Source organism: Thamnophis sirtalis, unplaced genomic scaffold, assembly GCF_051295495.1.
Source record: "Thamnophis sirtalis isolate CommonGarterSnake01/CBP01778 unplaced genomic scaffold, rThaSir2_p1.2 scaffold_1, whole genome shotgun sequence".
Classification (NCBI taxonomy): Eukaryota; Metazoa; Chordata; class Lepidosauria; order Squamata; family Natricidae; genus Thamnophis; species Thamnophis sirtalis.
Window position 1 is genome coordinate 109,379,112 of NW_028261381.1, and position 26,086 is coordinate 109,405,197.

The 26,086-nt window shown below is 41.8% G+C and overlaps 1 protein-coding gene across 1 annotated transcript in view; it reads right to left on the reverse strand.

Moving 5' to 3' along the window:
* SLC8A3 (solute carrier family 8 member A3) overlaps positions 1 to 25,536 on the reverse strand; it is a 222,515-nt gene extending 196,979 nt beyond the window's left edge. Inside the window, exon 1 of the mRNA XM_087721544.1 lies at positions 25,199 to 25,536. The gene's annotated coding sequence lies outside the window, so the exon portion shown is untranslated. The remainder of the gene's footprint in view (positions 1 to 25,198) is intronic.
* Between the last annotated feature and the right edge of the window lie 550 nt (positions 25,537 to 26,086).

A 26,086-nucleotide genomic window follows, 5' to 3' on the forward strand; every position in this document is an offset into this window, starting at 1 on the left:
AAATATGCCCCCTCAGGAGCTGTACTGAATGCCCATCTTTTGGGCTTTTAGAAAAAGCCAGACCTTTCTTGTTCCTCTTTCCTTGTTAAACCTTGCTTTCCCAAAAATAAGACAGGGTCTTATTTTCTTTTGACCCTCAAAATAAGCACTTGGCCTTATTTTCGGGGAGGTCTTATTATTTTTGAGGTGCAGGAGGTGGTGAACATGATCATCTCATGGCTGCTGCTGTGTTGCAATATTTTAGGGGAGGACTTATTTTAGCGCATGCACTCAAAAGCCCAATTGGGCTTATTATCCGGGCAGGTCTTATTTTCAGGGAAACAGGGTAGCAATGTAATCTATTTTCATGTTGTTTCTTTTTGTTTATCTTTTACTGTTAGTCCCTTGAGTGCCCTTTGTGCAGACAGATGGAATCCAAACCAAATAAAAGTTGTGATATTGTTAAAGGCTTTTGATTGGGAGGCTGACACAGTTGGTTACAAAATGGGCAACTATATAAACACTTTTAAAATAATTAATTAATTGAAATTTAAAACAAGATAAACCCTTACAAAACCATTTTCCTTACAGCGATGCCTTTATTTCAATTTTATTTATTTCAAATTTAATTTTTTTCTATAATGTGGAACATAACTGCTCCTACTATTTACCATACAGAGAAGCAGTTTCAGGTATTGTCTTAAACTAGTCCAAACTTGGGTACAGCTGTTCTTTCCATATCGTTTTCCTCTTCACCAAGACAATAACCTTTAAATGTTGATAGAAATCCAGGCTGGATAAACAAGCTACTGTAGCAGAAGAATAGTGAAAGTGTCAAACAAAATCCAACAAACACAGTACAAACTGCCTTTTGTGAAAAGAAAAGAAAAATTCCCATACATTTATTCGGAGTCCAGAACAGTATGACTCTTTCACACTCTTTGTTCAAATGGAAACAGATGTTACTGACTACAGGAAATTCATACGAAAACCTGAGCAGAAATGACAAGCCATGTTTACATTTCTGTAAGAGCTGACAATCACTGCCGCTAATTATTATAATCTCAGCTATCTTCTCTGTTCTTCAAATGAAATGTATAGTAGCTAATGTTTGTGCAACATGCTATTGTGATTTGTAATTTAGGGCTTAGTGTCATGGTAACCCACCCAATTGTGGCCAACTCAACGGCCTTTGGTTAAGCAAACCATGTGTTAGTGCAATGTGTAACTCCAATCATTATACATCGGTTCATATATAACATCAGCTTTTCGGACTGAATTGTAAAGACTCCCTTTAATTAAATTTAACACTTTGTGATCACTTAGATTCATCTATGTAGTTTCTTGGAATTGCTATGAAAGCATCATGGAAGTAATTTGCCTGTGTCCCCTTTTCAACCTCCCAGCCTAATTCCCAAACCTGGGGTTTTCTGATTATTTCACAACTAAATTAACCATGCCTGGCCCTGCTTGTTAGTGACAATGCAATGGAATCCATTGGTTCTGTTCATGAATAGCTTCCACTGAACAGTCGTTCCTGTTTGGTTAGAAAGGTTTAATATAATAAAATAATAAAGGGCTCGATAGAGCCTCCCCCAAAAGCTAAGAAATGAAATCATCAACAAATGGAACCAATGGCTTCATTCCAGAGGTGTGTTCCGTACCAGTTGCAATGGGGCCCGGCGTCATCCACATGAACTCACACAGTGCGCATGCACACACATGCAGCATGCGCATGGGTCTTACCCTCCAGTGATGCCTCCGCGAGCCTCCGCAACACTCCAGTGGCTCGGTTGAGCATCACGCAGGCGCTGTACGCACTGTGCATGGAAGCGCTGAAGAGTTTAAAGACAGGTAAGGACGACGGGCGGGCGGGTGGGCCGTCCAGACCACCATACCAGAATGGTATCCGGTGCTCTGGGCAGCCACCAGTACGCCCGTACCGGGGCTCACTGCCTGCAACCCACCACTGCTTCATTCTCTCATGTTTTTTGGGTAGACAAAGCCAGCATTCAGATTAACTAGGCTACCCTAAGATAGCTAGGAGTGTTATTTTGATAAATCAATCATTTCATTTCCAAAACTGCTGTGAATATAGCCATCTGGCCTTGTCAAGCTTCCACCTTATTCCATGTTAATGGCTTGTAAATGTCAGCAAATCAAAAACAAATACCTCTAAATAAAGAGAGTTCCACTGGGATTATAATCCATATTTCATTGCACTATTGCTAGCAGCCTACCAAACAATCCATGAGAATAATTTGGAAACCCAAGTTACTGTGTTAATATAATCACACTGTGTTTATAGCCACAATTGTGCTTTCTTTGGAGCCAAGTTAAGAAAAATTGCAGTTCAGTGAAGATTCATTTCCAGTTACTTAGTCCAGTTCTCCAAACCTGCTAAGTAAAATTGGCTGTAAATTCCTTCATTGTGCTCACAATGATTCTGAAGTGCACAATTTTGAAGGTCAGGATTAGCCTAATCTAGTTATCCAAACTGGTTGTTTTCTGGTATTAAAGGATTCACAGATTGAAAAACATCTGAATATCCAATTTCCTGGTACATATAGAATCATACATAGTATAACAACTTACAAACTACCGTAGGTACTGATCAACATTCAGCCACTCTAAAAGGCCCATAGACCTTTGGACTGCCAGTGCCTGGATCCAAGATAGAGCAGAGCTGAATATATTAGATGCCACCTCATGCTCCTGAAATTTTGTACTCAAACACTGACAGTAATTTCCAAAGCCATTTAGAAAGGCTAGATATCAATAATACTGATTACAGCATTGTCTCCATGGGTGACGAAAGCTGCCCTGGAGCTTTGAACCTTTTTGTGACACTACACACAAACAATTATGAACTGTCTCCCAATTGTGCACAAAAAAAACAGCTTGAAGAAACGAATGGGAGAAGGGTACAAACGGGTGGTGTTATGCTGTAGATACCTGGAGTGGCATAAAACATCGGCAGCCGTAACTTATGAATTGCCACTTCAGCAAGTAAATGTGTAGGCCAAGCAGAAAGACTGCAGTGCTGGCATACGGTCACACAATGCCATTTTGCTGACCCAGCATATTGCTCTGGAATAACACGAGAGACGGACGTTTCTGAATTGGCAGGCTGGGCTTCATGAAAGTAGTCTTGTGGTGCTACAGAGGGTCAGTAGGTGACCTCAAAATTATAGGGGGGGAGGGTAATGTAAACACCTAAAATAAAAGTTTGTCAAGCAATTGTATAAAATTCAAACACTCTCCATAGATTCACATAACCCCATTCTCACTATGCAAGCTACCCGTCCCCCCACCCCCGCTCCAAGACCTGGTTTATCCTTTTTAGGACAAAATAACCAACTGAAACCACTGAGAAGGCCAGTCAGCATACACTGTTCTATGATATGTGGGTGCAATGCAGTGGTGGGTTTCAAAAATTGTTGGAACCTACTCTGTGGGTGTGGCCTCCTTTGTGGGAGTGGCTTGCCACCCATGTGACCGGACAGGAGTGGCTTGCTGCCCATGTGACCGGATATGAAATTATGAATTAGTACTTAGGTCGGTCCAAGTAGCTATTCAGAAGTTAGTGGTTAGAAGCAATCATAAAGCAAGATATGGAATTAAAACCAGAAATATTTTGTTGGCTATTTGAAAGGGAGTATAATATATTTTTAATTTTACACATGTTAGCAGCTGCTAGAATTGTGTTTGCACAATAGTGGAAAAACAGAGATATGTAAATGAATAAATATTACAATGTGCAGGAATAAATAAATTGACAATTAAAATCAAGAAGGCTTTGAATACTTTTTCACGTGGGATTGGTTTTAGCAATTGCCAACTAACGGAAACAGAAATTAGAAATCCAAAAGTATGAAAGAAAACACCAATTATGTAAGGAAAGGTCCCTAAAATGTATAAGGAAATATTATTAGATCATTATTAATGCGTAGATAACTGCGGGACATTACACACCCACCAGTGGTGGGTTTCAGAAATTTTTAGAACCTCTTCTGTAGGTGTGACCTGCTTTCCGGGTCCACTGGTGGAACCTCTTCTAACCGGTTCGGTAGATTTGATGAACTGGTTCTACCGAATAGGTGCGAACTGGTAGGAACCCACCTCTGGTGCAATGTAAGAGAATCAGGATAGCCGGCAGTTGTGGTTCCATCCAAAAGGCGGCCGGGCAATAAACAAACAAACAAATAAAGATTTGAAGGGTTTCAAGTTGGAAGTTGTGCTGTGATCATGCTTTTCATTTATGCTGAAAGGGAAGCCTTTGAGTCACTGGATTTGTTCCAGAAATGATGTGGAGCGATAATGCAAGTCAAGAGCATTTTGATTGAGATATAAAATTAATTCCCTGAACATTGCTGTAGAACTGTATGAGGTATTGGCTGCACTCTTAAGTACCTGCCCAAAACTGGACTTTTATATTTTAATATAAAAACCTAAATATAAATATTTGTTTCTATATTTTCTATTTCTAAATATAATTATGAATATTAAATAAATTATAAAATATAGTTACATAATTATAATTACATTATAGCAATAGCACTTAGATTTATATACCACTTCACGGTGTTTTTACATCCCTGTCTAAGCAGTTTAGAGAGTCAGCCTATTGCCCCCAACAATCTGGGTCCTCATTTTACCCACCTCGGGAGGATGGAAGGCTAAGTCAACCTTGAGCTGGTGAAGATCGAACTGCCAAATTGTTGGCAGTCAGCAGAAATAAATAAATATTAATGAAATAAACAAATATTAATGACATAAATCAATATCAAATGAATCAATATCAAATAGTAAATAAATAAATAAAAATAAAAATAAATAAATGCATACATGCATGCATATATACATACATGCATTCATATATATATAAATCCATCTAGGAACTGTGTCACCTCCCTACATTCTTTCTGTTCCTAGATGGTAAAATCTAGCACAGTAGATTTAACAAATAGGGCTCTTCAATAACAGGAAGTTAATGGCTCTTTATTTATCAAGTCAGATTTCCAAACTCCACACTAACTGACAGTAAAGAGATATAGAAAATTGAATTGTCATTTAGTTGTCATCTGGATTTTTGCAATCCATTCATAGCAATCCTAGTATCAGTAGGACAATTTATGTCCATCACCCCAAGTATCCTCTCCTTGGGCAAGGTGATAAAAGGAGTGGGGCTTGCACATAATAAAATTTATGAAATAAGCTTTTCTAAATACGTAATTCTGGCTTCAGGCCTGATTATAATATCAGAACAGCCTTGGCTGCTTGAATACATAGTACTTTTTTTTTCAATTAGAGACTTCTTATTGTGTTGACTCTCTATATTTCTAAACAGTTTTAACATCAATGATCATGGGATATTGTAGCCAGAGAAATGACATTAAACGGGAGGAAATTTGGTGACATTGGCTTAAAGAACCATATTTTTTGATCTATAAGACACTCTGAACCATAAGACCCACCGTGACCCGACAAAAGCGCGAACATCAAAAGCGCGCCGACAAAACCGCGGCGCTAAAACCGCGATGTCAAAAGCACGCCGACAACAGCGTGCCGACAACAGCGTGCCAACAGAAGCGCGATTTAAGTTAAGGTAAGGTTTAGGGTTAGGTTTAGGGTTAGGTTTAGGGTTAGGTTTAGGGTTAGGTTTAGGGTTAGGTTTAGGGTTATGTTACAGCGCGCTTCTGTTGGCGCGCTGTTGTCAGCGCGCTTCAGCGCTCATTCGTCGGCGCAGTTTTGTCACTGCGGTTTAGTCAGGCGCGCTTTTGTCGTTCGCGCATTTGTGGTGGAACCAAGACTCACATTAGCTTTAGAGGAAGAAAACAGGAAAAAAAAATCTGCTACTGCCTCCCAGCATCCATCTGGTATTCATCTGGCTAGCATCCTTGCAGCAAACAGCAAACAGCCTAGTCAGCTTCAGCATGCTATCGCAGCCCCATAGCTCATCAGGGCTCCGCTCCATTGCACCCACACTGGTCAGCTGGATCCCAGCCACCTGTAGCCCCACTGATGGGAAGTAGGCTGGCTGACTGTAAACGCTGCTATTGCTGCCCCTCCATGTCTGCTACCTCCACCTGTCAACACTGCCCTTCGCCATTGCTAAGGAACGCTCCATTGCTAGAGTCTTCGCTGCCGAGCAGTTGATTGGTGGTTGGATAGGCCTCCTGGAATACTGCTGATTGTCTGTTCTAGGCTGCGGGGGTTGCCATTTGCCACCGCCGCTTGGCGCCTCCACCAATCGCCACTCCAAATGGCGGCGACAACCAGCAGCTATTGGTCGCAGTGAATGGCGGCAGCAATCGATGGTAGCAAATGGCATCAGCAATCTCAAAAGCCAGTGAGAGATCAAAGAACACAAAGATTGATGCCCCACTTTGATCCCAGCTCTACCACCAATTATCAACACATACAACCAAGGCTGTCTCAATACTAAATCCTGGCCTGAACCCCAAGTGAAATGGGTCTAGGTCAGTGTTTCTCAACCTTGGCAACTTGAAGACGTCTGGACTTCAACTCCCAGAATTCTCCAGCCAGCATTCGCTGGCTGGGGAATTCTGGGAGTTGAAGTCCAGACATCTTCAAGTTGCCAAGGTTGAGAAACACTGGTCTAGGTCATCTATTTCCTCAGATGATGCTCATCAGCTGCAGAACAATCAATTGCTCAAAACTTTTCCTAAAAAAAAAGGTTGAAGACTGTTTAATAGTTTTAAAAAAACTGTTGATCCAAGAACAGTCTCTTTTGAGGGGGACGGCATCGTCCCCTCTTTCAGATCCAACTGCAAGTCACCTCCTATAATGGGTTGTAAGAGTAACCTTGAGTGACGGGAGGAAGAGCCGGAACTAAGACAAAAGTTAGACAAAAGAAGCTTCAGCCTGAGGCAGAAATGTCATTTGAAAAAGCATTTCAGCATTTGACCCTCCCTAATTTTTCTCAGTAATTGTCTAATCAAGGTAAAGGTAAAGGTTCCCCTCACACATCTGTGCTAGTCATGTCTGACACTAGGGGATGGTACTCATCTCAGTTTCAAAGCCGAAGAGGTCATGTGGCCGGCATGACTAAACGCCGAAGGAACACGGAATGCTGTTACCTTCCCACCAAAGGTGGTTCCTATTTTTCTACTTACATTTTTTACGTGCTTTCGAACTGCCAGGTTGGCAGAAGCTGGGACAAGTAACGGGAACTCATTCTATTACACGGCACTAGGGATTCAAACCGCCAAACTGCTGACCTTTCTGATCGAAAAGCTCAGCGTCTTAGCCTTTGTCTAATCAAACAATTTGTCAACTCATGTCAAAAGCTAGAGAGGGTGGGAGGTATATTGAGACTTGTGAGATTCTATTACTGTAATCTTATAACAAAAGTATTATTCACATTCATAACTTTGGTTTCTTAGTTTGGTCTACCTTGAAGGGCTGATATATTCCTGGGTACTTTTAAGACCCAGGTGAAGCCCAGATCCAGCATAGAGGTGGCTGAGCTGACAGCCTGTCCACTTTTTCAGGAGTTACCAACTCTAACTCTGATCATTCTGCTAGATACTGGTGCCCCAGACACCTCAGCCTGCCTTGCCCAATCACAGTCCAAGTCAAAGCAAATCTGAATGACTTTATCCATCAGATAGCCTGAATATTCCTCACAGCAGCCCAACAGATGTTCTGAGCCACACCCAGCCATCCAACAGGAAACAGGTTACCCCAAACAGAGCCACTTAATCAGAGGTGGTATTCAGCAGGTTCTGACCAGTTCCAGAGAACCAGTAGTGGAAATTTTGAGTAGCTTGGAGAACTGGTAAATTCCACCTCTGACTGGCCCTGCCCCCATCTATTCTCTGCCTCCTGAGTCCCAGCTGATCAGGAGGGAATTGGGATTTTGCAGTAACCTTCCCCTGGAGTGGAGTGGGAATGGAGATTTTGCTCTGCCATGCCCACCAAGCCACGCCCTCAGAATCGGTAATAAAATTTTTTTGAATCCCATCACTGCACTAAATGGCTATCAGTGGCCACAATAAGGGTGAAGACATGTGGACACTTTGTTGTCCTTATCATCCTGAGGTGATCCCTAATAGGGGCTCCGACCTATGTCCACTTAAACACACTTCATGTCTTCCTCCATCAGTTCTGCAAGCATCTCTTCTAGCTTTAAACAAAGCGTAAGATGTATTTACTCAACTGGGCATCAGCAAACTAATTAACCGTCTATGACCAGGTTACCTTTTATATTAATTTTATTTTAAACTACTATGCAGCTAAATTATTTTTGTGTGCTACATTGTAAGTGACTTTTAATTTTTTTTATTGAGGCATGAAACTTTTTGGGTTTCCTTGGGAACACCTTATTATAATAATCATTCTCAATAAAAAAGGATAAACTGTGGCTTAGCAGGATGGATAACTCAAGGAAAGGCAAAAGGCAGGCAGAAAACACCCCTTTCACATGGTCACCCATGGAAATATTATTTCCCCAAAGACCATGAAAGTTACTTACATTTTGCCATGGAAGTTGGTGATGTGTCACAAATGACTAACGAGAGGGAAGTTGCTTTAGAAAAAAATGAGGCATCTGCTTTCACAGATCCATCAGATATTATGATCCATGTCCATTAACTATATTAAAACATGATCATTAAGAAGAATCAGTTAAATTCCTCTGCAATATAAGTAATAAATACCAAAAACAAGAATACAAATCTCAGTTGGGAGATTTGCAGATAGATGTCTTGATGAGAGCTTTGGCCATTAACATGAAAACCTTCTGTGCACTTATTTAATTTCTTGAAATATTGAATTAGATCATATTATTGCTTGACTGAAAAACAAATGAAACTTGGCAGGCAATCAAAACTGTTTTTGACTAGGCATTTATTTTAAAAAAATGGAGACCAGCTGAAGAAAATTTTCCATAGGTTTAGTATGAAGGTTTTTTAAAAAAAATATTGTGCAGTCCAACTAAAAGGAAGAAATGTTTACTTATTTGATTCGTTATTGTGTATAAGTATAAAAACAATCCAAAATCAAACTTTCAGCCTGAATTCTGAATTGCTCAGCTGTATAAAACTTTACTGAGAAGCACTTTTCAATAGATACCCCCAAAATAATTACTGAAGTTTTAGCTAAAATATAAAACACTTTTTTAAATTAATGCAAAAATTTACCAACGCTGGGTTTATAGAAAGAGATGATTGTCCAAACCATGGTTCGTTAAATAAAACACAAAGATCTAATAAGTGATAAACCATGATTTACAAATCATAAGACTGAGTTCACACATTATATTAGGCAAACATCACCTACTATATTATGGCTTGTTTGTTACATTTATTTGTTACATTTATATTCTGCCTTTTGTTCTTGAGTTGTGTATGCCTCAATAGTCTTATTTTTTCCCCACAATAACAAACCTGTGAGTTAAATTGAGTTGAGGGAGAGTGACCAATCCAAAAATCACACTACAAATTTTGTGGCTGAATGCAATCTCTGAAAGTACGGTAAAACCCACAGGGCTGCTTAGACACATCAGTAGATAAAAAGATCTCACTAGAAAAGAATTGTTTAGGAATTGTGGAGTTCTTGGTTGGTTGGTTGGTTGCTGGCAGACATTTCATTACCCAATTAGGTAACATTATCAGTGTGAATGAGAGTGGGGTTTGCTGCCTTTAAAGTTCAAGGAAACCAAACCCCCACCAAAACTTGTCGGGACAAATTATATACTACATATAAGCAAACAACCAAACTCAGAGAGCACCAAGAACTCCACAAGAGGACCTCCTGACTCCGGAGCTACTGAAATCCCCCCCCCGCCCAATGGAGTATTTTTTTGAAACTCAAAAAAAGGGGAGTGGTATCCAACTGATTCCAATTAGAGACCATTAAGCATATAGAACACCAACAGAACTTTCTCAATGGTGGAAACTGTTGATTAGAACACAGACAATAAAGACAGCTCCTTATTTCCTCATCTTATCTAAGGATCCTTCTACGAAAGTGCTTGCGCTAGTGCAAAATTGGCTCAGAAATTGTCTAATCAAATGATGTCAACTCATGTCAAAAGCTCTGTTTTTGTATTTATACCAGTTTCATTTGAAACTGGAGCAAAACAATTTTTCAGCACTGGAACTGATGCTCTGCCCTCTTAGTGGTGGGAAATTGTGCTCTATGCATCCTTGAACTATTCTTTTCAAGGCATAATTATCAAACAATCAATCATTAATCAATCCTAAAAGCAGCATTGTATGATCTCTGGTCCCCTATCAAAAAGAAAGAGAAAACAAAAAGAAAATTTTTCAATTTCATCCCTGCAGCCTTCAAGGACCTGCAAACAGCTAATTGCTTCAATCAAAGCCATCTGCATTTTAAAATGAAATTCTTGTATTGTTTGTGCCTTTTTTTTTTACTGAATAATAAGAGTACCGTTCTACATGGCCCTGGGCAGCTTTACAAGTTAAAATCACTATACAGTACAAAATGAGTATAGCAATAAAAAACAGTGTCCATTCAGGGAGCCAAACCATGTCCATAATCCTCACTACTCCTGGAGCCCATCCATCCAACCCAAAGACAGACAAGGTGGAACCCTTGTGGATCTCTAAGGGGATATTGTTCCAAAAGGCAGGTGTCACAGCAGAAGAGGCTGCCTCCTCCATTTTCCTAGATGGCATTACTTAATTGAAGGAACTTGAAGCAACCAATCCTATCAGAACAAAAAGGATGAACAACATGAGACATAAATTGTCCTTCAGACAGGTAGACCAGGTAGGTGACTTGTTGGCCTTTCGAAGTAGATCAAGTAAGGGACAGAAAATGCAAGGACTACTGAAAATCTATATTATAGGCCAGGGGTGTCAAACTTGTGTCATCACATTGTTGCCATGTGATGTATCATGACTTTTCCCCCACGTCTGGACCATGGGTCATGAGCTTAACACCCCTGTTATAGGGTATAATAACAGAACTTTGAACACTTGTCAGAGTTTCTTTTTTCCCCTTCTTATTCCAAACAGAAGCAAGATGGAGTTATCTTGAGTTTCACCTTCTCTTCATTTCTAGGGCAAAATTAATATTTATTTAACAATGCTTGTATTCCCCTTTCCAAGGTTGTCTCTGAACTCCTCTACATTTTGAATGGCACCCAGAAGCCAACTGGCAGCCAGGACAGTTCACACAGCAGTAGTGTTATGTGAGCACCACGAAACTTGCCCATCACTGCTTCTACGGCCATATTCTGAAGTAGTTTTAGCTCCCAAGTGATCATCATCTGGCAAACATGGTTAGCAATAACGTGGAAAGCACTAGATCGCAGTACTATAGACAGGGTATCGCTGTACTTTTAGATAATTTTATGTGCAATGCAATGGTGACACAAGATGGCTTGGATTTACAAATTATCCTGTCTTACAAAGCTTCCCTTCACAGCAGCATGTGGTAGCTATTTATTTTATTTCCTTTTTGGTGTGGAATGGGGGAAAAGACATTTTTCTTCCTCCAAGACTTATGGCAACTCAGGGGGAGAACACTGATTGAATGTCAGGGTTCAGGACCACCTGTTGGTCAACAGGAAGAAGCACTAAGTGACTCATGGGGTTCTCAGCATGTTCTTTATGTTTCCAAGCCAGCAGGAGGAAAATTGCAGGTTGATTTCATATTGCTTTGGAAGGACTTGAAAATAAAAACAGTGTTGAGGAAACAATTTGCTTTTGAACTAAGTGCTACTTATTTTGTTCAGATTCACTCCAAATAAGACACTTGGGATTGAAACATAATCTCAAGGATGAGCCTAAATGTCTAACTCCAATTTAATGAACTGACTTATTAAAAACTCCTAATGCGACTGGGCTTCGAGGGGAGGGGCTGCCGCCGTCGGGAGCTCAATAAAGCTCCTGCCAGGACTCTGGTTCGTATATCTTATAAGATCTATAGATATCTCCCCTTTCTGGCAGAAAGGGGCAGGGAGAAGGTCAGTCGTTAGGATCTCTTTGTAATTCATAGCTTTTTTTTTGCTGTGAATGGAGAAGAGGTTCAACATTAGCTGAGCCTTTACTCCGGCCAGTTTTCCGCGCTGCTTTTTTTTGCAGCCTAGGCAGATTGCCTCCCCCCCCAGGACAAAGCTAAGCTATTTAAAAGCCAATCCGGGCGGGGAACATTCCCGAGGAACTTTCTCTATTACTATCTAAAATACCAGCTTCAATTTCGCAAAAGGCTCCCTTTCTTTTTTAACTGCGTCACAAGATGGCGATCTCGTAGCTTTTGTGTTTGATCCGACGCAGCTAGCTGACTCTACCCTCCTGAAGGCTTCTCCGTACTAATTGCTAAAAGATTATCTGAGGGGAGCACAGACTTTGATTTTTGGCTCGCTGGATTGCTTGTCTTTTAATTTTATTCTGGAATGGCTCCCAAACCTAAACAGAAGCGCCTTCTTAATAAGCCGCTACCCTTGTCTCCTACACCCTCCACGGGAGAATTGCTAACACAAGAATTCCTTCTCAAAACGCTTAATGATTTCAGACAGGAGATTAATCAACTGATTTCGGATTTATCTGATCAATTTGATGCTAAAATTGCTCAGGCAAAGCAGGATATGATCGGAGTAATGACAGTCATGACAGATTATATTGCTGAAACGGAGGACAAATTGGAACTTTTGGAAGAAACTAACCTTAATTTGATATCAAAAATTCAATCGTTAGAACAGGAAATTGAATCTGCACAAAAAGAACTTGTCAAATTAAATTATAACAAGACTGCCTTTGCCATACGTGTTAGAGGACTGCGTGAAAACCAACAGGAGAATTTGAAACAGACATTCTTTGAGGCTTTCAGCCGCTTGGTGGGAAGTCCGGGACTCAACTTTGATTGACAGATTCAAAGAATTTACCGCCAGAATTCCTGGGTAGCAAAACAGCGACAGCTTCCGAGGGACATAATAATATACTTTACTACAAGGGAATCTAGAAATGAGATAACACAGAGGCTCTACGGAAAGAGGTTGAGAATTGACGGGGACGACTTGGTTGTTTTTAAGGAGATACCATTTCAAATGTTAAGAACAAGGAGACAGTATGCTTTCTTAACCGAAGAACTCAGAAACTCTCAGATTTCATATAGATGGGAAGTCCCAGCTGGTATTACAGTTACATTTGGCAACCAAAAACACCGCATTAACTCTGTCTGTGAAGCCCGAAAATTTTACTACGAGACCCTGAAGGCGGGACTTCCTGATTCATCCGGATCTGGGGAGAGACAGGGAGAAGGAGAAGACAAACAGTGAGACACGTGGCTACAAGGTGGAGCGTGCTGCTTTTCTCTTCTGGAAGGGCAGAAGACTAAAGAATAAAGACTAAGCGATGTTTTTAAAGCTTTATGATTTCCGTCTGGGATAAAATGGAAAAGTGGCATATTGATGATGAGACATGGAGACTGAAAGAAGCGTTGATGATTGGGGACATATATTGTACAGAAATTTTGTCTGAACTCTAACTTTAATTGCGCATGAACTATTCTTTCAGGCGAAGAGAGCGGATATTGTGATCTTTTTGAGTTGCGGTTTGGGACAAACGGAGTTGGGAGGTGCGTGGGAGAGGGAAGGGCAGCGAAAGTTTAATTAGATTATATGGGGCTAGAACGCAAGCTGATGTTTGTTTGAGTTGCTATATTAATATAAGGTTAAGAAAGTTTGGTCGGAGAATCTTCAGGAAAGTGGAGTAAATATAGGAGGAGCAATGAATGTGGATAAAATATATATGTGGATATGGATAAAGGCAGGGTGGAAGGTAAAAAATTTATATGTGGAGGTGGGTAAGGATAGAAAGGGAGGTGTTGGAAATGAAAAATGAAAGAAGTATTTGAGTTAATGGTGTTATAGAAAGGTTTGGATACTTGGATAAAAAAGAGATAAATTAAAGGTTTGAATAGATAGACAAAGCAAGGAGATTTTTAGTTGGGGAATTCTAATTGATCAACTTACCTGGCTCTAATACAGTTTGAAACCCTGCAAGTAGCAAAATAATCGAAATTTGGAATGAGTCACATTGATTAAGATTTATAGATAATGGGAAGCTGTGGTAACGTAGTGGGTTTATGACCCTTTTTGTTTCTTTCTCTTTTTTTTTGTGTGTGAGTGTGGGTGTTTTTTTTTTATTTTTATTTTTTTTTATTATTTTTCCCTTTTCTTTTTGGCTTTACTTTTATCTTACTTTCTTTTAAATTTTAAAGTTAGCTGGCCTTATTATACTTAAATGCTTGTTAAAGAATTATGCCGGGCATGGGACCTGCGAAGCCGTAAGGGGGTTAGGGAGGGGGGATTATAGGGGGGAGGGGGGAGGGTGGAATTACAGTTTCAATCCTTAGAACAATAAGAATTCACTTGTGTACTGTCGTTTTTTTTTCTTTTTCTTTTTTTTTCTTTTTCTACTTTTATTGTAAAAAACAAATTGAATTGTATGGATACACCAAAGTGGGGAGAAGAGGGAAAGAGAAGGGAGAAGTAAAGAGGGAGTGAGAGGGAATGTAAGGAGGGTAAATGGAGGGAGGGGGAGATGTCTGAGGGGGAAGGGAAGTAGAAGAGGGGAATGTTGGAGGGGTGAAAGGAAAGTTGGAGGGGGAGAAGAGAGGGTGTATGGGGGAATGAAGTGTTATGTTGGGGGTTTTTTTTTTCTTTTTTCTTTGCACAGTATATAAGTGATTGTATAAAATGAAAATGAAAATGAAATAAAAATATTTAGACAAAAAAAAAAAAAAAAAAACTCCTAATGCAACAATATAGTATCATAAACATGTACATATGCAGTTTTTATTTTAGCCATTTCCTAAACAAACCTGCATAACCATCAAAAACCAAGGATCTTGAAATGTCCTTCATCAGGTTTGTATAACTTCCAAGCCATCAATGTTGGTCTCTCTGACCTGCCACTGCTTAAATTCTCATTCTGTTTACCTACAGCAACTTATGGAAGTGCTCCACCATGCCTCTCTGATGGTCTGTGGTTCACAGATCATGTGTTGTGTAGGGTGGACCTCCATTGTGTACTCAGAATTCCAGGTGGTCTTAGAGGAATAGAAAACCAATTCAGGATTTCCTCCTGAATAGTTAGTTATAAGTAAGATCATATTGTAACAATGCAACTGTACACATAATGGTGATTAGCCATGCTGAGTACAGTGATTATGACTGAATTCATGCAGGTTATACTAAGCCATTGTTTTCTAAACAAATCACTACTGATTGAATTCATATAACAAATTAAAGTGTAAGGTACAGTTTATAAACCTCCACGGCTAAGTTCATACAACATATTAATGAACAAATTTGTTCAACTACAGATTGTGTAAGTTCAGGCAATATCCTTTGTAAGTCTATGTGCTTACATGAAATACATTTAGTGAGGGCAGATATTCTACTCGTCTGATTAAATATCTTAATTATATTTTATTATAAAAGTACAAATATATACTGCTTCCATTACAATTATATCCTTTTGTTAATAGATCATACGTTTGATAGAAAATCTAAGAATTCTCAGATGTTCTTGGACTATTAGTCATCATTCATTGATTTTGATTATGGGCCATCAGTCAATCCTGATGATCACCTAGTAACTATCTAGTGATGACAATCTATCTCTAACTCCGTATTTCAGATCTTCCAATGGTGCACCCGCAAACATTGTAATTGAGTCCATCCACCTTCCCACTAGTCATCCTATTCTTTTCTCTCCTTCCTCCTTTCCAGCATGACAACCTTCTCCAGAGAGAAAGGCCTTCACATAATTTATCTAAAATAGGGCAATTTCACCCTGGTCATTTTTGCCTTGAGCAAGAACTACAGGTGTCCAGCACAAGCCACAATGATGTAAGAATGACACAAATATTTTCTGAGTGGAGAATTCACTCTCCAATTCCCACAATTTTCCAATTCTATCTATATCTGATAGCATCAATCAACTGAACTTCAGGCAGATAAAAGCTGCATTGGAGTACCAATAAACTTTCTTCTCTGAAAGGTTTCAATAGGAGGAATAAATAAATGCCAGATATTAGATATTTTTAACAAAATTATACTGAGTAAACTCAAAATATAATATCCTAAGTATAATTTAGGTCTATGGAAACTCTCTAGAAAGCAAGAAAGGAGTAATTGTTTATGGAGATAAATTTAAGCATCAGTTTTTAATATACAGGTAAATTTAATCCTGACCAATGGAAATAATGGAAATTTATCTAGTTTAGTATTCAAATCTGCCAGAATACTTCTTGTTGTACCTTTTCTCCTTCATTTGTGTAAACAATCTCAAAGCAACAGCTGTCTTTAACTGAAGTTAAAATATAAAAAACTATTACGTTATTGAAAAATAACAGTTTAATTCTTGTTATTTTTCTCTGAAAGGGCCTGAACTTAATAAGCCTAGATAAATCATTGGCATATCTCAGATTTTGAAGAATCCCTAATTAAGAGTGCATTTCTGCCAGAGGACAGCAGCAGAGAAATTGCAATCTCCAGTAGAATGAGTTTCAAGTTTCAAGTTTATTAGAATTTGTATGCCGCCCACTCCCATAGGGACTCTGGACAGCTCACAACAGACAAGAAACATTTAATTTTAAAAAATAGAGATAAAAAATAAAAATACAGTATTAAAATTCATGTCAGCCATTCCATCTAAACGGGGCTGGATATCAATCAACAGCCCCAGACCTGCCAGAACAGCCAGGTCTTGACGGCTTTACGGAAGGCCGGGAGAGTGGTAAGGGTCCGGATCTCTGCAGGTAGATCGTTCCATAGGGCTGGCGCAGCAACAGAGAAGGCCCTCCCCTGGGGAGTTGCCAGCTGGCATTGTCCAGCTGACGGCACCCGGAGGAGGCCCAACCTGTGCGATCTTGTTGGTCATTGGGAGGTAAGTGGCAGGAGGCGGTCTCTCAGGTAGCCAGGTCCTAAACCATGAAGGGCTTTAAAAGAAACGACTAGCACCTTGAAGTGCGTCCAGAGACCAATAGGAAGCCAGTGCAGCTCGCGGAGGATAGGTGTAATATGGGTGTATCTAGATACACCCCATATCGCTCGCGCAGCTGCGTTCTGGCCCAACTGTAGTCTTCGAACACTCTTCAGGGGCAGCCCCATGTAGAGCGCGTTACAGTAATCCAGTCTTGAGGTGACGAGGGCATGAGTGACTATTCGAAGTGCCTCCCGGTCCAGGTAGGGCCGCAACTGGTGCACCAGGCAAACCTGGGTGAAAGCCCCCCTGGTCACAGCCGACAGATGGTGCTCTAACGTCAGCTGTGGGTCCAGGAGGAAACCCAAATTGCGAGCCCTCTCTGAGGGGTTTATAATTTCACCCCCCAGGCTAAGAGATGGAATGTCTGGACTAACCTTGGGAGGCAGCATCAATAGCCACTTGGTCTTGTCTGGATTGAGTGCAAGCTTGTTCGCTCCCATCCAGACCCTGACAGCCTCCAGGCACTGGCACATCACTTCCACTGCTTCGCTGAGTTGGCACGGGGCGGACAGATACAACTGAGTATCGTCTGCATATTGATGATATTTAATCCCATGCCGCCGGATGATCTCACCCAGCGGCTTCATGTAGATGTTAAATAGGAGGGGGGACAGGACCGAACCCTGTGGCACCCCATAGTTGAGGGGCCTAGGGATCGACCTCTGTCCTCCAACCAACACCGACTGCGACCTGTCTGAGAGGTAGGAGGAGAACCACCTTAAGACAGTGCCTCCCACTCCCACCTCCCGTAACTGTCGCAGAAGGATACCATGGTCGATGGTATCGAAGGCTGCTGAGAGGTCAAGGAGCACTAGGATAGAGGAATGTCCTCTATCCCTGGCCCGCCAGAGATCATCGATCAGCATGACCAAAGCAGTTTCTGTGCCGTAACCAGGCCTGAAACCCAACTGAAAGGGATCCAGATGACATATAATGGTAGGTTGGCAGTAGAGTTTTATAAATTTCAGTATTAAATTACATAACATAAATTTTTAGAGTATTTAACTTTCAATTTCTAATCAAAAGTTGTTGACTCATTTTTCTGTCCCTGAAAATAGAGTTACAGAAATAGCCAATGTGTGTGGCAAGATATCAAATTAAACTCATAAATAAACTCATAAGGTTTTTAGCAGATCCATACCCACAAGGAGAATGTCATAAGCCTTGAAATAAGCCCACCTAATCTGATTTTTTGGTAGATGTAAAATGAATTAAGTAACTTGATCATGCACTAAAGTCAGGAAGGAGTAATTCATATAGACCTTTACAAGAAAACTGATTTCGGGCATAAAAATATAAGCTATTATAATAGCATATGATTATTCACGAATAAAAAGAATTTCACGTACAACTTTGTATAATAACTATAAATTAGATCATCATTTTAGAGAGTTAATTTATTAGACTGATACAGCCACCTATCTCAAATACATGAATCTTGCAAGGGGGTGTCATATCAGTCTAATAGATAAATAAATTTCTACAGCTAAGTTAGAGCTAAGAGGTTTCCTTTTTAGAGTCAACTTTTCCTCACATTTTCAGTAGCTCATCTACTGCATTCTTTTCCAACATGCAAAATCAATCACTCTGAATGTACAGAGGACACCAAACATCAGAGTGTTATGGAAATGTACTTTCACCAGGACTTGAATCAACGAATGTTTCAAAATCCAAAATCTTTAGTGGTTCCACTCAAGAGATTACAATGCTATTGTTAGTCAATGATTCTCAGATGTCTTCATCACTCCAGAGTTAACAAAAAGCAAGAGACGAAAAGGCTGGTTTGACTAAAAGTTTTCAAAGTTTGTATTATTATCAGGATTCTGAATCTGTCACATACAAATAAGGCTCAATGTGGAGCAGGGATGTGGAGCTTGCATTTTTCTTATTATGAATGCAGCTTACTTGGTTCTTTTGTGACTCAGATAAGTGCCTGTGATACATCTCTAGCTCTTTGGCGCTCTTCCCCTTTCTGTGACTTGACCATGATGTTATTTATTCACTATGGTAGATTAACAGCTTTCTTGCTCTCCCCAAAAATGAAGACATTGCATAGCTTCAATTTCTTCGTATGTATCTGGATCAGGAATTAACCCAGCATCCAAAATATAGAATAAGCCATACCTGCTTCTAGGTTCTTCAGTTTCAAACCGATTCCATTTGCCCATCAATCTTAGAAATGGAAAGTGTATAAATGAAATTCGTATTTTTACCAATAAAAAAGCAATTAAACCCAGGATCTCTAGTTATTCTAGAATTCCATTAAATATTTTACAGAGATATCAACTGTTTCAAATTTCAATTAGCCAGGTCCGTAATCAGTCACCCTACAACAGTGATACTTGGCCTTGGTAAATTTAAGAGTAGTGGAATGCTGGGAGTTGAAGCCCACTCCTCTTAACCCCCTCTTAAACTTGTCAACAATGAGAAACACTGCCCTACAAGCACGTAAGTTTCTAGCAGGTGCCAAGCACTGTTAGCAAATAGCTAGATCTGCAAATCTTTAAAATTTACAGAACTGCAGATTTGTACATTTCCCAGAATACCTAGAAGGAAACTAAAATCCCAGCTCTTCATGAGTGTGATGCTGACGCTAAGCGTATTCAACAAGTTCTACCACAAAAATGGGCGCACTCAAATAGTCCAATCCAGAACATTTGAATAGAACAGAACAAAACAAAATAGAAGGACAGAGTTGGAAAGGACCTTTGGAGATGTTCCAGTCCAACCCCCTGAACAAGCAGGAGACTCTAACATTCTGGACAAGTGGCCATCCAATCTCTTCTTAAAAACCTCCAGTGATGGAGCATCCACACCTTCTGAAGACAACCCGTTCTACTGGTTAATTGTTCAAACTGTCAGGAAATTTCTCTTTAGTTCTAGGTTGCTTCTCTCCTTGATTAGTTTCCATCCATTGCTGTTTGCACTGCCATCTGGCACTTTGGAAAGTACAGTATTTTTCGGAGTATAAGATGCACCTTTTTTCCTCTAAAAAGAGGCTGAAAATCTGGGTGCGTCTTATACACCGAATACAGCCTTTTTTTGCCTCCCGAAGCTCCACCCCATTCACCAAAATGGCCACGCAGCGCCTTATGGAAGCTTTCAGAGAGCTCCTGGGGGCTGGGGAGGGCCCCCACAGCCCCCAACAGCACTCTATAAGCCTCCATAAGGCTATGCATGCAATTTTTTTGACAAATGACCCGTTTTCGCAAAAAATGGGCTGTTTTTTGCTCGTTTTGGGGGGGAACACTCCCCCAGGAGCACTCTGCAAGCCCTTGCAAGGCTATTCATGCCTTTTTTTAAAAAAAAACAGGCCCATTTTTGCAAAAAACGGGTCGTTTGGGGGAGGTTTGCAGAATGCAAAAACTTTTTTTTCCTTTCAGAAAGCTGTTTAGTTAGAAGGATTGATGAGAATTACATTGGTCAAGTGCTGTGCCAGCAGAAATAAAGTTTTAGGTGCTACAGGTTGTCAGAGATTTTCTTCTCCAGCACCTAGAAACATCTACCTATCTTCTCTCTCTCCCCCCCCCCTACCTACTGTATTTTTCTCTCTCTCTCTCCCTCCCTCTACCTATATACCTACCTACCTACTCTCTCTCTCCCTCTCTCCCTATCTATCTACTGTATTTCTATTTTTCTCTCTCTATCCCTCATTCATTCATTCATTTTTCATTTATTATATTTATATGCCGCCCTTTTCCCCCGAAGGGGACTCAGGGCGGCTAACAAATCAAATCAGGGAAGGGGGGGTACAGACAAAAAAATAAAAAATAAACGATACATAACAATACATAATTTAAAAACACACAACAGTCATACCATTCCAGACGGGGGCAACAGCTCTTTAGCCCCAGGCCTGTGGGAACAGCCAGGTTTTAACGGCTTTGCAGAAGGCCTGGAGGGTGGTGAGGGTTCGAATCTCCATGGGGAGTTCGTTCCAAAGGGTCGGAGCAGCCACAGAAAAGGCTCTCCTCCGGGTAGTCGCCAGTCGACACTGGCCGGCGGATGGAATTCGGAGGAGGCCTAATCTGTGGGATCTAATTGGTCTAGCGGAGGTGATTGGCAGCAGGCGGTCTCTCAAGTACCCAGGTCCAATACCATGAAGGGCTTTATAAGTGACGACTAGCGCCTTGAAGCGTATCCAGAGACCAATAGGCAGCCAGTACAGCTCGCGGAGGATAGGTGTTACGTGGGTGAACCGAGGTGCACCCACGATCGCTCGCGCAGCTGCATTCTGGACAAGCTGAAGTCTCTGAATGCTCTTCAAGGGCTGCCCCATGTAGAGCAGGTTGCAGTAGTCCAGTCTAGAGGTCACAAGGGCACGAGTGACTGTTGTGAGGGCCTCCCGGTTCAGGTAGGGACGCAACTGGTGCACCAGGCGAACCTGGGCAAAATCCCTCTACCTACCAACCTATCTACTCTCTCTCTCTCTCTCCCTACCTATCTACTGTATTTCTCTATCTCTATCTCTATTTCTCTCTCTCTATCCCTCTACCTACCTATCTATACACACCTTCTCTCTCCCTACCTACCTACTATATTTCTCTTTTTCTCTCCCTCTCTATCCCTCTACCTACCTACCTACTTTTTTAAAAAAAATGCCTCTTCAAAACCTGGGTGTGTCTTATACTCTGGTGCATCTTATACTCCAAAAAATACTGGTAGGTTGGCTCCCTCTTCTTTGTGGCATCCCCTCAAATATTAGAACACTGCTATCACCCCTAGTCCTTCTTTTCACCAGACTAGAAATACCCAATTCCTGCAATATGTTCTTCATATGTTTTAGCCTCCAGTCCCCTAATCATCTTTGTTGCTCTTCTGTGCACTCTTTACTGAGACTCAACATTTTTTCTCAATGCATTTTTTTCTTTGTCTGCAAATATCATTTGTACTTTACTTCCCTGATGCATAGAATTATGATAAGATATTAAACCTGCTAATCAAAAGCAGCTTTCTTCACAAGCTATGTGGGACAGATTTATAGAATCTGTAGTCTAAGTAACAATCTGAGGGCTGCTAAATTAAGAAAGGCAGTTTTTAGAAACCGGAGTTGCATGTCTGAATTAGATAAACAAATATTGACGGTTAGAAATCAAAGATCCCACTAGTAGTTGCATATCCTTCTCTTTAATTTGGGTTTTCCCTTTCCCTATAATCATAGTATCCACTAAATATGCCTTCCTACTGCAAACAACTTCTATTTGCAGAAAAGACATCCCCATGGAACAGAAAGTCCACTAATTCAGGATAATTACTAACAGCTACCACACCCAGGTAACTACACTGAAATTATAATGCAATATGTAAAATAAAACCTCTATCAGCCAAAGTATAAGGAAAGAAACTATTTTGGACCATTGAGCACAGCCATACATGAGTGAAAGGTTTTGGTTAGGAAGAGAAGAATCAGGCACAATAATCTTTCATTATTTACACAGAACTCTCTCCAATATCAATCTATCCAAAGGTTGATGGTGAATTAATAATAGGCAGCCTAAGACCGGCTTCTGCCAGACAAATATTGAGCCATGTAATAGGTCACAAACCCACAGATTTCTCCTTCACCTCTTTTCCATCATGGATGAGAAAGTCAAGCTAAGAGGAATTGGTGAATTTAGGTATGTCTTATACAGCTCAGTCTTTAGCTGGGCTGTTTCCTTAGCTCTGAATCAAATACAAATGTCTTTTCATTGCAACTAATTATGAAGACGAAATACATTAGAAAGTATTGTTGCGTTCCCTGTCCTATAACACTCTTAAGAGGCAATCTTATTTTAGACAGGAAAAATGGTAACTTGCTCTGAACAACTAATATTTCCAACTGAGAAACCTCCACTTTGGAGCCACAATCCATGCATGCAGTTGTGCATCTGCTGAGGACACATTACCTGCTTTTCCAAACTAAGGGTTAAATATAAATTTATGGAATCTCAACATATGTGCACTAAAAGCATCATGCTAGTACTTTTGCAGTGACCTCACCACAGAACCACAAGATCTAAAAACAGCCAGGGGGGGAAAAAGCAGCAACTAGAATTAAAGAGGCAGCAGTTGGACAGTTTGAGGTCTTACAAGATTCTACCATCAAGTATTCATTGCTCATCATTTTTCCAGGGACTATTATGTTATTTGGATCAAGGCTGAGCAGAGGGCACATCTGGAAAGATGTTTACTTGTCTAGATAATTTGCAGTAGACTTCTTACTTCCATAGGTTTAATGAAGCAAGAATAATTCTGCTCCCCACTGTACAATTCATATGAAGAAATGTTGCTTCTCTAGCAGGAAAAGGATGCAAAACATTTAATTCTTGAACCCATACCTTTTGCATCAAATTGATGGAACTTGGGATTTCAGGGAAGAGACATAAGAGTCCACAAACCTGAAAACTACCTACCTACACCCCTGTTGAAAGAAGCAGTAGAGTTATTACCAGACAAAATAAGGTAAGCTCTTCTTGGGTTCTTTTGGTTAAAAAACGAAAGAGATTTTGTTGGGCTAACTTCTGCTTACAACACCTACATAGGAAATGGAGAGGAAACCATAACAATTAAATAAGTTAAAACATACCAATGATACTCCTTCCAATTTACAATAATTTTCACTCTGCCCATATTTCCAACTCTTTCTTCACAGGAAACAGCATCAATTGTATAAGTGTCCCTTATGTTGAACTGGAAGAAAGTCTTAAAAAGTCCACAAAGCTTATGCAACCATCACTTAGCCTTTATTTTGGCTGCCCCAGAGGGAGAGGGCTACCTCCCTTAACTACATAAAGTTAAGACCCATCTGTTTCTCCTCTGGCATTATTCCGCCCCCCCCCCCTTTGAAAGAAAGAAAAGGGGTCTTTGATAGCTCTGTCCGGGACAGAGCTAAGGGCACCTCGCAAGCATGGCCTCCCACCGCCCCCCTTCCTTGCTTCCTATTAAAAGTCCCCTCTTCTCGTCCTATTTAGGGAGGAGGGTGGCGCAAGAGCTATATTTGCAAAACGAGGTAAACACCACGGATGGAGCGCAACAGCTGCCAAAGATTAATCGTTGAGAGAAAGCGGCTGGCTTCCGCAGGCACTACTCCCTAAATGGGGGTGGGGGCGATGGGGGGAATCCTTCGCCGGTTTCGGTTTGAAAGCAGCCTCGGATCCGGGATCCAACCAGCAGGTCGGATCTTCCTTTTCCAATTCCAACCCTTTTCCGCCCCAATAATCCCTCCTTTACTGTTTAAACGGGGCGGGAGGGGAGGGGAGATGGCCCCGGCGGGATTATTCTGCTCCTTATAACATTTTGCCACTTTGTACCGAACGGCAATTTTTTTCCTTTGCCACCGGCGCGAGAATAAACGAAGCAGGCTGCCTCTGAATCTAGAAACCCGGCTTTGCCGGGGAAAAGAAAAGAAGAAAAGAAACCGATTGCTTTTGAATTAATTCGGCCTCTCTTGCTCTCCAGGCCCTCCCTTGTCTTTCGCCTCCGGCCCAGAGAAACCACCTCTGTGCCCTTTCTGTCTCCCCACCCCCCCCACCCCGCCGCCCGGTTTCCTGCGGCGCCTATCAGCAAGTTCGGCAGAAATTGGAATCCCAATTTCAAGGAAGACACCCCCCCCTCCTGCGCCTGGTGCATCTTAGTAGTTACCCTGATTTATTACTGGATTGGTCTTACACCGCTCTCCCCCACTGCCAAAGCCTGATCCCGGGTATAATCACTGCCAGGGAGAGGAGTTTTTGAGCGGCCGCCCAAAGCAAGCGGGTGCAACGCTTCAAACTACACCTCGGATGGAGCGCGCCAAGCCAGCAGACCGCCTCCTTCCCTGCAATTTCCCCCAGCAATTTTCTGTTGGTCTTGAGTGCGGAGCTAGGGGAGAAAAAAAAAGAGGCTGCAACGGCGGCAGCAGTAGGCTTCTCTCCTTCTGCAGGTTCAACACGCGCACGCCACGCATAGAATTGCACGGGAGCAAAGACTCCGCTCCAACCAGGCAAGCAGGCGAGAAAAGAATAAATACATAAGAAGTCAAGAACGCCTCTTGTTTTCCTTTGCAGCGTTATACCTGACAGGTTCCTGACGGCCGGTTTTGCAAAACCATCCCATTTCTCTTCCTCCAAAGCCTTCAGCCTCAAACAGGCAATAAAGATCAAGTCCACTTCGCTGGGCTGCAAACCGCCAGCTTGCATTGCGGGGATCGTGCTGTTAAAATAGGATCGAAGCCCCCCCCCCCCCCCGCATCCCCCGAGACTTACCTTTCGGCGGGGGCGGGGGAGGACGTTCCTTCTTAACTCCCCCGTTACAGATCCTTCCCGGATGTTTTTTTTAGCGCGGTCTCATTGCATCCCGTGGTAGATTGTTGCCAGAATCTGCCGGGTGGGGAGGCGGGGGGATCTCCTTGACATGTCAATCGAAGTTGCCTTGCCTTGCCTTCGGCCGCTACGAGTCAGGGGGAGAACATAGGGAACTGCTTAGCTTTCGGCCGTGTACAGAGGAATTGGGAAGGGAGGGGGGCGTGCGAGCAGGGAGCCGGCGGGGGGGAAGAAGAGGAGGATGAAGAAGCAGAGCGTGGGGTGGTGGGGGAGGAAGGCAAGAGAGGGAAGTGACGACTTGCAGTCCAAAGGATCGGCTGGGCTTTTCCCTTCCCTCTCACACCACCGCCACCCAGTTTCAGAGGTTTCCCAGCATCTCAGCACCAGCCGGGGAAGCTCAGAGCCCGCTCGGCTTGTGGACGAGAAGGTGGGCACAGCTCGCCTTGGGCACAACTGCTGCAGCGAGGGAAGGAAGGAACCAAATCAACAAAAGCCAATCTGCCAGCCTCTTCCAAGCTCCGCGTCACCCTGCCAGCCGGGAGCGAGAACTGCAAGCGAATTACAAGCCCTGCATATTTATCCTTCGCGACGCCGCGCGCAAGGAGGAGGAGGAGGAGGAGGAGGAAGGCGGCGGGGGAGGGAAAGGCGATCGGACTCAAACGAGGACTTTGAAGCAAAGCGCGCGGCTGGGAGCCACAGGCAAACCCCTCGCTATTCTAGGAGCCCGGCCAGGGGCGGCCTTTCGGCCGCAGAGAAAAGGAGAGGCCGGCGGTCAAGGAGCGCTCGAGCTTGGTGGCTTGAACTCGGCCAGAGAAAACACGAGAGACGAGG